Source organism: Lepidochelys kempii, chromosome 6 (genome assembly GCF_965140265.1).
Source record: "Lepidochelys kempii isolate rLepKem1 chromosome 6, rLepKem1.hap2, whole genome shotgun sequence".
Classification (NCBI taxonomy): Eukaryota; Metazoa; Chordata; order Testudines; family Cheloniidae; genus Lepidochelys; species Lepidochelys kempii.
In genome coordinates, this window is record NC_133261.1 from 65,201,139 (window position 1) to 65,215,315 (window position 14,177).

Below are 14,177 nucleotides of genomic sequence, written 5' to 3' on the forward strand. Positions count from 1 at the left end.
CCCTGGTATTGCCTTGTCCAAGGGGCTCGTGGGAGTGCTCTCCCTTTTACTCAAGACAAAAGGATTAGAAGTTAAATTGAAAGCAGGCCCAAACTAAAGCAGGCACGCTTACATCAGAAACAGGGGAAACAGCTATTTCATGACAGCCGACACCAGCAAAGTTCTGCAGATGTGTCTAAAAATAGGGCTGCCCTCCTCTGCCCCCGCAACCCTTCCGTCCTGACCCTGAAACACGACACACAGCTTTTGCCTCCTGCAGGCCCTGTCCTCTCCTTGTTGCTCACTTGTCTTATGCCCTAGCCTTGCAGTGCAGCAGCTTCCTTTCTATAAATAATGTCAGGAGCTTTGAAATGCAATCTACTCCACTGCACTGCCATTTCCCCCAGCCCTCCTTGTCTATTATGAATAGCGCTCATGTCTTAGAGGAACAGTGGTGTGTGGTTTAGGCCCAAAATACAGCTTCCGTTAATAAGAAACTAAAAACAGTAGAGTGTAACAACAGCAGCTTTTACAAAACCTAGCCAACAGAAATCTTTTCAAGAATGTTGTTTAAGTAAATGAAAAGGAGGTTTGCTTTTTAAATAATTGTGATTTAGGATAGCAGTTTCAAAAGCACTTCTGTCCCACTTTCAAAAGAGACTTAAGTACTTAAAAGCCTAAAATCTCTCTGAAAGTCAGTGGGATTTAGGCTCATAAGTCACCTAGGTGCCTTTGAAAATGTTACCCCGGGCCATGAAATGTTGGGTGCTTTAACTCAAATCTAACAGCTTGGCACCTCATACATGAGATCTAGGAAGTGCAAGTGAGTCCCATTTCACCGTCCAAGCTGAGTGAAAGGAGAAAAGCAAACAGCAACAGTGATGGAAAGTGAACACTATTTGGAAAGTTCCTTCAGTTTTAATAGAGGAGGAGATCCACAGGGCATGACTTAAGCGGGATACCGGGAGGAAGCACAGGCAGGAATGTCTGTGAGGGGAGGGCTCCTGCCTCATACTGGGAATGAGGGGCGATCAACAGGTTATCTCAAGTGCTTATATACAAATGCACAAAGCCTTGGAAACAACAAGGGAGAACTGGAGGTCCTGGTGATGTCAAGGAACTATGACGTGATCGGAATAACAGAGACTTGGTGGGATAACTCACATGACTGGAGTACTGTCATGGATAGTTATAAACTGTTCAGGAAGGACAGGCAGGGCAGAAAAGGTGGGGGAGTAGCACTGTATGTAAGGGAGCAGTATGACTACTCAGAGCTCCGGTACAAAACTGCAGAAAAACCTGAGTGTCTCTGGATTAAGTTTAGAAGTGTGTGCAACAAGAGTGATGTAGTGGTGGGAGTCTGCTATAGACCACCGGACCAGGGGGATGAGGTAGATGAGGCTTTCTTCCGGCAGCTCACGGAAGCTACTAGATCGCATGCCCTGATTCTCATGGGTGACTTTAATTTTCCTGATATCTGCTGGGAGAGCAATACAGCGGTGCATAGACAATCCAGGAAGTTTTTGGAAAGCGTAGGGGACAATTTCCTGGCACAAGTGCTAGAGGAGCCAACTGGGGGGGCGCTTTTCTTGACCTGCTGCTCACAAACCGGGTAGAATTAGTGGGGGAAGCAAAAGTGGATGGGAATCTGGGAGGCAGTGACCATGAGTTGGTTGAGTTCAGGATCCTGACGCAGGGAAGAAAGGTAAGCAGCAGGATACGGACCCTGGACTTCAGGAAAGCAGACTTCGACTCCCTCAGGGAACGGATGGCCAGGATCCCCTGGGGGACTAACTTGAAGGGGAAAGGAGTCCAGGAGAGCTGGCTGTATTTCAAGGAATCCCTGTTGAGGTTACAGGGACAAACCATCCCGATGAGTCGAAAGAATAGTAAATATGGCAGGCGACCAGCTTGGCTTAATGGTGAAATCCTAGCGGATCTTAAACATAAAAAAGAAGCTTACAAGAAGTGGAAGGTTGGACATATGACCAGGGAAGAGTATAAAAATATTGCTCGGGCATGTAGGAATGATATCAGGAGGGCCAAATCGCACCTGGAGCTGCAGCTAGCCAGAGATGTCAAGAGTAACAAGAAGGGTTTCTTCAGGTATGTTGGCAACAAGAAGAAAGCCAAGGAATGTGTGGGCCCCTTACTGAATGAGGGAGGCAACCTAGTGACAGAGGATGTGGAAAAAGCTAATGTACTCAATGCTTTTTTTGCCTCTGTCTTCACTAACAAGGTCAGCTCCCAGACTGCTGCGCTGGGCATCACAAAATGGGGAAGAGATGGCCAGCCCTCTGTGGAGATAGAGGTGGTTAGGGACTATTTAGAAAAGCTGGACGTGCACAAGTCCATGGGGCCGGACGAGTTGCATCCGAGAGTGCTGAAGGAATTGGCGGCTGTGATTGCAGAGCCATTGGCCATTATCTTTGAAAACTCGTGGCGAACCGGGGAAGTCCCGGATGACTGGAAAAAGGCTAATGTAGTGCCAATCTTTAAAAAAGGGAAGAAGGAGGATCCTGGGAACTACAGGCCAGTCAGCCTCACCTCAGTCCCTGGAAAAATCATGGAGCAGGTCCTCAAAGAATCAATCCTGAAGCACTTGCATGAGAGGAAAGTGATCAGGAACAGCCAGCATGGATTCACCAAGGGAAGGTCATGCCTGACTAATCTAATCGCCTTTTATGATGAGATTACTGGTTCTGTGGATGAAGGGAAAGCAGTGGATGTATTGTTTCTTGACTTTAGCAAAGCTTTTGACACGGTCTCCCACAGTATTCTTGTCAGCAAGTTAAGGAAGTATGGGCTGGATGAATGCACTCTAAGGTGGGTAGAAAGCTGGCTAGATTGTCGGGCTCAACGGGTAGTGATCAATGGCTCCATGTCTAGTTGGCAGCCGGTATCAAGTGGAGTACCCCAAGGGTCGGTCCTGGGGCCGGTTTTGTTCAATATCTTCATAAATGATCTGGAGGATGGTGTGGATTGCACTCTCAGCAAATTTGCGGATGATACTAAACTGGGAGGAGTGGTAGATACGCTGGAGGGGAGGGATAGGATACAGAAGGACCTAGACCAATTGGAGGATTGGGCCAAAAGAAATCTGATGAGGTTCAACAAGGATAAATGCAGGGTCCTGCACTTAGGATGGAAGAACCCAATGCACAGCTACAGAGTAGGGACCGAATGGCTAGGCAGCAGTTCTGCGGAAAAGGACCTAGGGGTGACAGTGGACGAGAAGCTGGATATGAGTCAGCAGTGTGCCCTTGTTGCCAAGAAGGCCAATGGCATTTTGGGATGTATAAGTAGGGGCATAGCGAGCAGATCGAGGGATGTGATCGTTCCCCTCTATTCGACATTGGTGAGGCCTCATCTGGAGTACTGTGTCCAGTTTTGGGCCCCACACTTCAAGAAGGATGTGGATAAATTGGAGAGAGTCCAGCGAAGGGCAACAAAAATGATTAGGGGACTGGAACACATGAGTTATGAGGAGAGGCTGAGGGAGCTGGGATTGTTTAGCCTGCAGAAGAGAAGAATGAGGGGGGATTTGATAGCTGCTTTCAACTACCTGAAAGGGGGTTCCAAAGAGGATGGCTCTAGGCTGTTCTCAATGGTAGCAGATGACAGAATGAGGAGTAATGGTCTCAAGTTGCAGTGGGGGAGGTTTAGATTGGATATTAGGAAAAACTTTTTCACTAAGAGGGTGGTGAAACACTGGAATGCGTTACCTAGGGAGGTGGTAGAATCTCCTTCCTTAGAGGTTTTTAAGGTCAGGCTTGACAAAGCCCTGGCTGGGATGATTTAACTGGGAATTGGTCCTGCTTCGAGCAGGGGGTTGGACTAGATGACCTTCTGGGGTCCCTTCCAACCCTGATATTCTATGATTCTATGATTCTAAGTGCAGTGAGCTGGCAGAGCTGCTGGACAGAGAGGGCCAGAACCCAGAAGCAGAGTGGCATGGATCTTACATGTCAGGACTGAGGTATAGTAAAACCTGCAGGCAATGTAGGACCAGAATAGCAAGAGGAGGGAACAGCCAGCACTGGAATGCATTGGCAGAGCTGCATGATAGTTCAGGACTGGAACACAAGGGATTTGCAGCTCAGGGTTGAGGAGCATCAACAGTCTTGTGTGAGAAGAAAAGGAGTACTTGTGGCACCTTAGTGAGCTTTTCATAGCTCACGAAAGCTTATGCTCAAATAAATTGGTTAGTCTCTAAGGTGCCACAAGTCCTCCTTTTCTTTTTTCAGGATTTTATGGTTTCTGTCACATGGGAGGTGACATTTTCAGGGACGGAGAAGGGATCTTCTGAAAAGTGTTAGTGCTAATGGGTTCCCCCAAAGGTAAGTGGTGAAAAGACAGTGAGGGGAGACCAATTAAACTAATCCCTTTTTTCACATTCCAAACCCATGCACACATGCAGAACCACAGGGAACCACCCCTCTCTGTTCCATGGGCCAGCAAGTACTGGGAATGTTGTAGATCGAGGCAGCGTGTGCTGAGCTCCTGGTGGGAAGAATGGTGCCAGACTTAAGCACAAGCAGAGCAAGAGGCCAGCTGGGATACTGTGTCATGTGCAACTCACAGGCCCTGGCCTTATTTCCTTCTACGACAACAGGACCAGAAGAGGAGGAAGCAACCCACCACCTCAGGAGCAGAGATACTGGCAGCTCTTGGCCTGATCCTCTCCTCCAGCAACTTGGGTGTCCAGCTGCTCGTGCCTAGAGCCCTAGAAACTGAGAAGTCCAGCCCTGGAGAAGGAACACCTCACATTATACTTGGAGCAGCAGCCCCAGGGGCCTGATGCTGCTTCCACTTAACTTCAGGATAAATCGGGAGAAATTATTAAAGTCAGTGGGATAACACTGCTGTAAAACTGGTGTAAGCAAGAGAGAATCAGGCGCTCGATTAAAGATAGGCCAAGTAGTCCCAAGATGCCCAGTCAGCAGGCCCAACGTCTAGTCAGCACAAAGCATTTCCCCAAACCAAGCCAAAAGATATTTCCTGAATCCCCTTAGTCATCAGATCCACCTGGCAAATATTACAGAGAGGTCTGCTGCAGGAACAATGCTATAGTGCAGCAATGACTGGCAGGTTCTACTACACAACAGGTACCCACAAAGGACCCAGAGAGAGAAGAACATGCTGGATACTCCCTGAGATGAACTTCCTCTGAAGGCGAGGGATTCCTGTCCCCATGAATGGGGTTTCGAGCACAGCCAGGTTCTGTCTCTGGAAATCTCAGAGCAGGCATAACGGGAGCTGGCTTTTCTACATTACCTCTTGGACCCTGTTCCCCTGAGGGACTCTTGCAGTGTTAGGATCTCCTGACCCAGGCCTATGCCTTAACACCTCTCAAGAACAGGGGAAAGGGAGCAGGGCCAGCTCCAGCTTTTTTGCCGCCCCAAGCGGCGAAGAAAAAAAAGAAACACCCGATTGAGCTGACGCCCAAGTGCCGCCGAAGAGGAAGGGAGGGAATGAAGGGCTCACTGCTGAATTGCCACTGAAGACCTGGACATGGCGCCCCAATAACGGACGGAGTGCCACCCCTTTCTATTGGCCGCCCCAGGCACCTGCTTCCTTCGCTGGTGGCTGGAGCCGGCCCTGAAAGGGAGTGACTGCCACTCAGAGAAACATTGAAATCTGCTCGAGTTCAACCAGACACCAGTGGATCTCAATGGCTGCCCCTTCCTAGGGCCTGGTACGCTAGGAAATTCCTTACCCATTTTTCATCAAGGGTGCTGCTACCAATAGCTGGAGGATTCACTTGCTGGAGGATTCTCTACACCTTGAAGTCTTTAAACCACGATTTGAGGACTTCAATAACTCAGACGTAGGTTGGGGTTTGTTACATGAGTGGGTGGGTGAGATTCTGTGGCCTGCGTTGTGCAGGAGGTCAGACTAGACTATCTTAATGGTCCCTTCTGACCTTAAAGTCTATGAATAGGGGGCAGATGTTGTCAGCACCATGGTAGGGAAACCTGCTCAGAACAGGGTTAGGTGACGTGGTGGTAAAAACACCGGCTCACAATCTACACTACAATGCTACTGAAAAACAGATAAGGAAAGTCATAGTACGGATGAGGCCCTAGGTTTCATTAAATCTACCTAGGTACTCTGCTGAGCCCACATTCAGTCTTCTTCAGACTGGCTATTTAAACAGCTATTCCCTTCTCTCATATGGCTATTTTTCTAGCTCCCTCATATTTCTGTGACTTTTTCCTAACTTGACTTTATTTGGCACATGAAAAGAGGTGGCTCAGATCATTTTGAAAATTGCTTTAGAAGAGTGGCAATAATAAATCTACAATCACACTGTTGGGATGAGCTGGACCAGATATACAGCCCAGGCAGGACAGAGATGCCACACTCGCTCCCTTTTCCTGGCTAGTTGTGTGGGTATTTTGGGGCTGGCTCCCCTTCAGATATGTTGATTTCTTTCTCTAATTCAGAGGTGAAGCCCGTGTAGCTTTTTCTACTTACAAGTCCTGCTAATTGTTCTCCCCACAATGAAAGCCAATAAAAGGCTCCCTGGCTGGTTGCTTTGTGTTTAAATTTGTAATTTAAGTATCTAGATCCCAGATCATCTCCTCAGTCAATTTGTGCAAATGAAAGCACTAGAACTCCCCTGCCAGTGGCCACACAGGAGAGAAGCAGAGGCCTTTATGAAATTGTTACCTGCTTCCTCTGCAGGGTTGAGAGTCTGCACTTGGGTAGAGACTGGGCTGGGGGACAGATGCACATCAACCCTGCTGGGATTCCCCACAACACTGAGCCACACAGCTGAGCGGAATACATCACAGGGCGGACTCCAGAGACAGATGCCAATGAGAGACTGACTCCAAAGGAGCCATTTTTCCAGGGAGCCAGAGGGTCGGTGTGGGAACCGGGAACCAGTATGCGAGCACAGGACCTCTGCACACACAGTCTGGGCTCCTAGCAGAGCCTTCAAGAACTGCACACATCTTGGGTGATCTGCTGATTTTGGGGGGCAACACTCCTGCTTCCTTCAGAGGAGTATGTGCAGGACCCTGTGCAAGAGTTTCCAGACCCCTTTTTCTACAGAGAAGATGGTTTGAGTCATGATTACTGTTCTAAAAGTCGTCTGTCGTAAAATGCTCACTTGTGTAATGCAGTGTGGCAGCACCATCTGGTGGCTATGATAGGTAGCAGGTATGTTTTCTTTAGGGATGACCCTTTCACAGAACTCACAGATGACAGGTTAGAGATTGGGGTAGTGTCCAATGGGCTCCTTAAAATTAGGATTAATTGTGCTCTATTAAATGTCCCAGGTAACACAAACTAGCCCTTACACTGCATGAGCAAGGTTCCCCTGAGCAAAATCAGACTGCGATGCCAGGTAAAAGGGGAACATTTTAGAATGGGTTGGAGAACTCGTAACAACAATACATGGCTCTAACGTGCCCATCAGCAGAGCACCTACCAGGCATTAATAATTGTCCCTCATACCACTCCTTTCTGTATTATTAACACCACTGAGCAGAGGGGGAAGCTGAGGTGTAGAGATTAAGCAACTTGACAAAGTCTCAGGAGTGACAGAACTACAGACTGATCACAGCAGGTCTGACTTGCAGTCCCATGCTGGGTCATACACGCTGATAGAGCTCTCCACCCACAACTGCCTTTCCTCAATCCTTAGGACACGGGTAGTCCAAAAGTAATAAACACATCAGGGTTATGTGGGAGTTACCAGGGAGAGGATGCTGTGGAAAGAGGAAGAGTTTCTGGCTTCTGGGAGACAGCACCAGGCCATGACACTAGGCTGAAGTGAGTCCATATTAGCCCTGTCCTCCAATCTGCCAGAAATCTCCCTCTCTTGTTAGTGTTTTTGACACCATGTCATATTTTTGTTCACTTTATGTGGGTATATGCGATAGTCAGAGAAACTCAGGGGGAGAGAACAAACTTTTACTAGTTTCCGCAAAAAGTTTCCCTACAGAGCTGCACTACAACTAACAACATGCATTTCTCCAAGATCCAACTGCCTGTATACTAGGGTTTCCCCTCCCACCATTGCTATTACCAATGGCATTGCCAAAACATTCTAGTGTAGAGAAGGGTAGCATAGAGGGCAGCACAGCTAGGGTGACCAGATGTCCCAATTTTATAGGGACTGTCCTAAAAATAAAGGGAAGGGTAACCACCTTTCTGTATACAGAACTATAAAATCCCTCCTGGCCAGAGGCAAAACCCCTTCACCTGTAAAGGGTTAAGAAGCTAAGATAACCTCACTGGCACCTGACCCAAATGATCAGTCAGCGTTAAGATACTTTCAAAGTGTGTGTGTGGGGGGGGGGACACAAAGGGTCTGTCTGTCTGTGTGATGCTTTTGCCGGGACCAGGTCAGGAATGCTTTTCAGAATTCCTGTAAAAAGTTAGTAAGCAATCTAGCTAGAAATGCGTTAGATTTTCTTCTGTTTAAATGGCTGGTAAATAAGCTGTGCTGAATGGAATGGATATTCCTGTTTTTGTGTCTTTTTGTAACTTAAGGTTTTGCCTAGAGGGATTCTCTATGTTTTGAATCTGATTACCCTGTAAGGTATTTACCATTCTGATTTTACAGAGGTGATTCTTTTACTTTTTCTTTAATTAAAATTCTTCTTCTAAGATCCTGATTGCTTTTTCATTGTTCTTAAGATCCAAGGGTTTGGGTCTGTGTTCACCTATGCAAATCGGTGAGGATTTTTATCAAGCCTTCCCCAGGAAAGGGGGTGTAGGGCTTGGGAGGATATTTTGGGGGGAAGACATCTCCAAGTGGGCTCTTTCCCTGTTCTTTGTTTAACACGCTTGGTGGTGGCAGCATAGGGTTCAAGGACAAGGCAAAGTTTGTACCTTGAGGAAGTTTTTAACCTAAGCTGGTAAGAATAAGCTTGGGAGGGGGTCTTTCATGCAGGTCCCCACATCTGTACCCTAGAGTTCAGAGTGGGGAAGGAACCTTGACAGGGACAGTCCTGATTTTTGGGTCTTTTTCTTATATAGGCTCCTATTACTCCCCACCCCCGTCCCGATTTTTCACACTTGCTGTCTGGTCACCCTAAGCACAGCCCAGGGCTTAGACATTTCAGTGGATTTACCCAACTATGTAAGGTCAACTGACCCATCATTTGTGAAGTTTGTTGAGAATTTTGGAGTCTTTGTATGAAAGTTGATTTCTAAATATCAGCTACCGTTAGAGGATATGGTATGCAATGTGAGGACCTTGGGGAGTGGAGGGGCAGCAGGAGGTGTCAGCTATTTGAATAACTGAGACATGTTTTCTGCACTATGACCAGATATGGCTTTTAGGATGTCCCAATATAGATCTTACAAGAGGGAAAAGCAAATGAATGCAGAAGGAGGTGGGATGCGGGCAGGGAGTCTGCAGAAAGAAAGGCAGAATCACTCTAGCAAGCCCGGAAGACCAATAAATGTAGTCAGAAGTGATTCCTGGATTTTGTTAGAAATGGCCTTGGCAGTTAGAGGAAAGGAGTTCAGGAAACATTTTAACAGATAAGAGGCTAGAATTTTGATCACACAGCTTTTTAATTATACATTCATTGGAAATAACAGCTATGTGGAAAACAAGGAGAGGGACATGTCTTTGAGATATGGCAGGACTATTATCTTATGCTTTTTGTCAAACATCCAGGATCTGAAGTTTTTCCGGACTAAACCTTAGGAAAGAAAGAAGCCAAATATGACAAAAACAAACACTTTGAACTAGAAAGTACATGGGTGTGGGGTTTAACCCTGGTTCCTCTGGAGCACAGCATACATCCATGGCCACAAATCTATAGGGCCAGGTGTGAAAAGAGCTCAAAAGGAGATTTTCAAGCACTCACAATTGGGGCAGATTTTCAAATGAGCTTAAGTCCCACTTTGCCCCCTCCAGAAGAGCCAGATTTTTAAAAGTGCTCAGCATTCCACAGCTCCCATGGTGGCCAGATTTTCAAAAGAGCTCAAAACCCAAGGTGCACCCAGCATGTTGAGCCCTTTGGAAAACGATGGCCACAAAGGCTGGGTTGTTCAAAGGTGCCCACATGCCACTGAGTTTCAGTGGGAGTTGGGCATCTTACCCTCTGAGGCTCCTCTGAAAATCCCAGAGAAATCATGGCTTTCAGTAGGGACTGGGCCCAAGGCCTTTGGCACCAAAGCGCAGGTCCTTGCCACTATAGTTCAAGGAATAACTCTTAACCGTAGCTGTGACATGCAAATCCTTCAGGGAAATCAGCCTCTTCTCCTTGGTATTTCTTCTGCCTCTCGCTTCCTTTCCCCATTTCATTCTGTATCAGTGAGGTGCCAGTGTCTACTTCAATCCCCACCATTGCATGGACATCTTAAAACAACTTCTTTTCCCCCAGCTCTTGTTGATTTCAGTAGGTGGAAGTGGAACTCCTGTACTTCCAACATTACCTGCACAGCACCCGCAGCAGTGTCCCCTACTCCTCTCTCTCCCGATCTCCCATGGGCTCAGTCTAGAACCCCGAGTCTGGCCAAAATTGTCAAAACTGATTTGAGGTGCCTGCATTTTGGGATGCCCACATTATGAGCCCCCTTTTCAGAGGTACTGAGCACCTGTAGAGCTTACTGGCTTCAGTTAGAGCTGTGGGTGCTCAGCACTTTTAAAAATGGGGCGGAAGATGGCTCAAGTTGGGTACTTAAAAACTGAGGCACCCAAAATTGAGTGGGTCCTGTATCTGGAAAGGGCAAATCATCTCCCTCCCACCAGGGAGCACTGGCTGTATATTGAAGGGCATGCAAAGGAGCTAGCCCTTGTGACTGTTGGGCTTAGTCTGAACTCAAGACTCCCACCTTGGAGTCCCTAATTATGCACTCCCTCCACCTCTGTCTGTGTGTGCACACAGACACAGAGAGCAGGGCTGGTTCTTCGAACCTGGGGCCTCTGGAGCTAAAGGCATGAGCCTCTACTGCATGAGCTAAAAGCCATATGGCCCTTAGCTAAGGCTGTAGAGCAGACTCATTAATCTCTCTCTCTCTCAGGGGTCTCGGTGCCACTAGCGGGGACAGAACGGCGCACCCAGAAGGTGTGTGGGTTACACGCCTAACACTGCCCGCCCCAGCAGGGCACTGGAGCAGAGGCTCCAAGCTGCCACCTGTTCTCTTCCGCTCTCCCCACCCCCACCCCCACCCCCACCCCCCCTTTTCCTAATTTGCTCTTTTATCTTGAGCTGCTCTCAAAACACCCTCCTACACTGGGACAACACTTGGAACCGGATCCAGATCTCAGCTTTGCAGCTCAGGCCCAACTCAGCTAAGATCCAATATGGGGCAACTTATGTTGAGTAACAAAGTTGAGAACAAGGGGAAATATTTGATCGTGTTTGTGGTAAGCAGCCATTACATGATACAAAATCATTATTCAACTCCTATGAAACTCTTTATCTTTTTATTTAAAACCCTTCATTACTCCTGAAGAGTGGGTTTCCCCTTACTCTTTCTCTTTCCCTATCACTAGCTCATTCTTCTAAGCCGCGCAATAGTAGTGATTGTCCTTTAGAAATCTTGAGCATATCCAGACATATGCAGCTGCTATTACCCAGCATTTCAATACAGCATATAATTTGCCTTAGTTTATATTTCGGGCCACAGGCTAACTAACCCTTTCACTTCACTCTTAATGCTGCCTCTTTGTGGTGACTGAATAGTTCTGTTGTCTGGAGTCGATATATCTGCTCTGTCCCATCCGTTACATTGACACGTGTATGGTACACTGATTGCACCACCATCTCTAACTGTTCCAATCAGTGTTACACTCCTGGTAAATTGCCCCTAGGTGAAAGAGGACCGGCTCTCCTGTAGGTCTGTAATGACGGCAGGAGGAGAAGAAACTGATTGCACGGTTGATAGGAAGGGAATTGTGCCCTCAGGTACCTTACACAGAGCCTTCAGTCTCAAAACAAAGAATGACAAAAAAGGAGAGGGAGGAGGAAACATGCCTGAAATGAAATGATGCTTGTCATTACAACATATCTGAAGCCACCGAAGGAACTACTTTATGCTCCGTGGTCTCTCAGAACATTATGGCAGCTGCAAGAGCAGACAGACCAGAGAGCTTCTGGCTCCAAAAAGCACAGTTCAGCTAGCTGAACGTTTCTGCCAGTGTATTATCATTGTAATTACTGGAGCTGCCCACTACATCAACCCCCCTAAGGTGCCAGTACCATGCTTGGAGGCAACACTGTAGGTGCTTCAGCAGCTAGGCCTTGTAGGTCCTAATAGCCACTCAGACACATGGCTGAGACGTTTGTATTAAGGCTGGCAGGAAAAGGAAAGTTTGCAGTTACCGTAGGTGCAGAGGCTTACACAGCTGCAGTTCAAAGTGACTGTGTAAGCCTCTTGTTTGAATCCCTGGAGCACTGCACCTGAGAGTTAGGGCTCTGTGGACTTACTACTTGGAGTGTCCTTTCCAGTCCAGTCTCTCTATTCAAGCAACCCTTGTGGGTTTCCAGGCAAAGCTCAGACAGTGTCTCTCTTTGGGGCCCTGTTGCACCGGTTCCCTGCCCACCTGCTGTTACGGCCCCAAAAATCCTACATAGACCTGCACCCAAGCTGTGATGTCTGGCAGTCACAGCCTGTTCCAAATGCAGCTTTGTCCACAGTTCCTGGGGCTTCTCTCTAGCTCCCTACTGCTGCCATGCAACTCCTCCTTGCCATGCAGTCACCACTCCCAAAACAGAGCCCACCCGCTTCCTGGTTCACGACCCTTCCCCTTCCCTGGCCTGGGCAAAGTGCTGTCGGGAGGGGGCAGATGGGAGTTGTAATCCCTTGCTTTGCAGGTGCATCACATTATAGGGTCTATGACACACAGTTGAGTGGTAGAAGGCAGTGCTACTGACCAACAGTTCATTACAGAGTTATTGCCATACTGTTGAGCAGAATGATTGTCAGGCAAAATGAAACATGTGACTTTACCACGCATCAAGGTCAACAGAGATCAGAATTTAATTTCAGTTCAGGTCAAAGTGAGGCTTAGAGTTTATTGGCTCGTGAACTATAAGGTCCCATTGCCTGCTGCAGAAGCCTGTCTAAGGGTATGTCTACGCAGCAATCACAGGGTATAATTGCAGTTCATGTAGACATACCTGAGCTAGCTTTAAGTTAGCTAGCACAGGTCTCAGAGTGGTGAAGCCACATCAGCACAGCTTCAGTGTGAGCCAGCCACCCACGTAATTACCCAGGGTCACGGGTAGGCATCTACAGCCCACACTAAAACCTGTGCTACCATAGCATTGTTGCTTCAGTACCCAAGCTAGCTAGATTAAAGCTAATGTGGGTGTTATGGGTTCCTTGGGGTGCAACCTGGAACTGGGGTATTGCTGAGCCCTCTGTCTCACCAGCCTAGGCTCCCTCTCACACTGTGATGCTGTGACAAGCTGCAAACCCCTCCAGGTCCTGCGCTTGCACAGATATCTACAGGCAGCGACACACCCAGCTGAATTACATGAATGCTTCTCCTAGCCACTCATAAACCAACAACAGAGAGGCTCCAGCCAATTACCCCAATTCCCCAGCCTAGGACCCCAGAGCTGTACCATCTTGCCCTGGTCAGAAGCCTAACCAGTGTAAGTTTATTATGTGGTCTGCCACTTCTACAAAGGAAAGTGGACGTTCACCAGCTTTTGTACACTGAGCAGATTCCCCAAGCACTTCAAGCAACATACTGTTTTAGGTAAAATATAAAACAGATTAATTAACTACAGAAAGAAAGATTTTAAGTGATTATAACTAGTAAGCCTACAGATCAAAGTTGTTACCTAAGAAATAAAAGTAAAATCGCAACTTGAGTTCTATAAACTAGACAGAATTTGAATCAAGCAGTGTCTCACCCGGATGGTATAGTTCCTTCCTATGCAGGCTGGGATTCTCCTTTCCAGCCTGGGACCACCTACCCAGCTCAGGCTTTGTCCTCCAGACATGTTCCCAGGTCTTGTGTTGCTGGGGTGGGGGAAGGAAGAGGCCAAATGATGATGTCATTTCTCCTCCTTTATAGGTTCCTCCAGCTTGCTGGAAAGATCTTTTTCTATGTGTCAAGCGGTGTCCATTGTTTACATGCTATCTCTGAGAAGTCTTCATTGTACATAGATCCTGTGATAGTCCTTGATACTGTGAATTCCCCTTAATGGGCCATCAACACAGTCTGGCTTCTTCACTGTTGTACCTGAATGGCTGGTTGTGGGTGT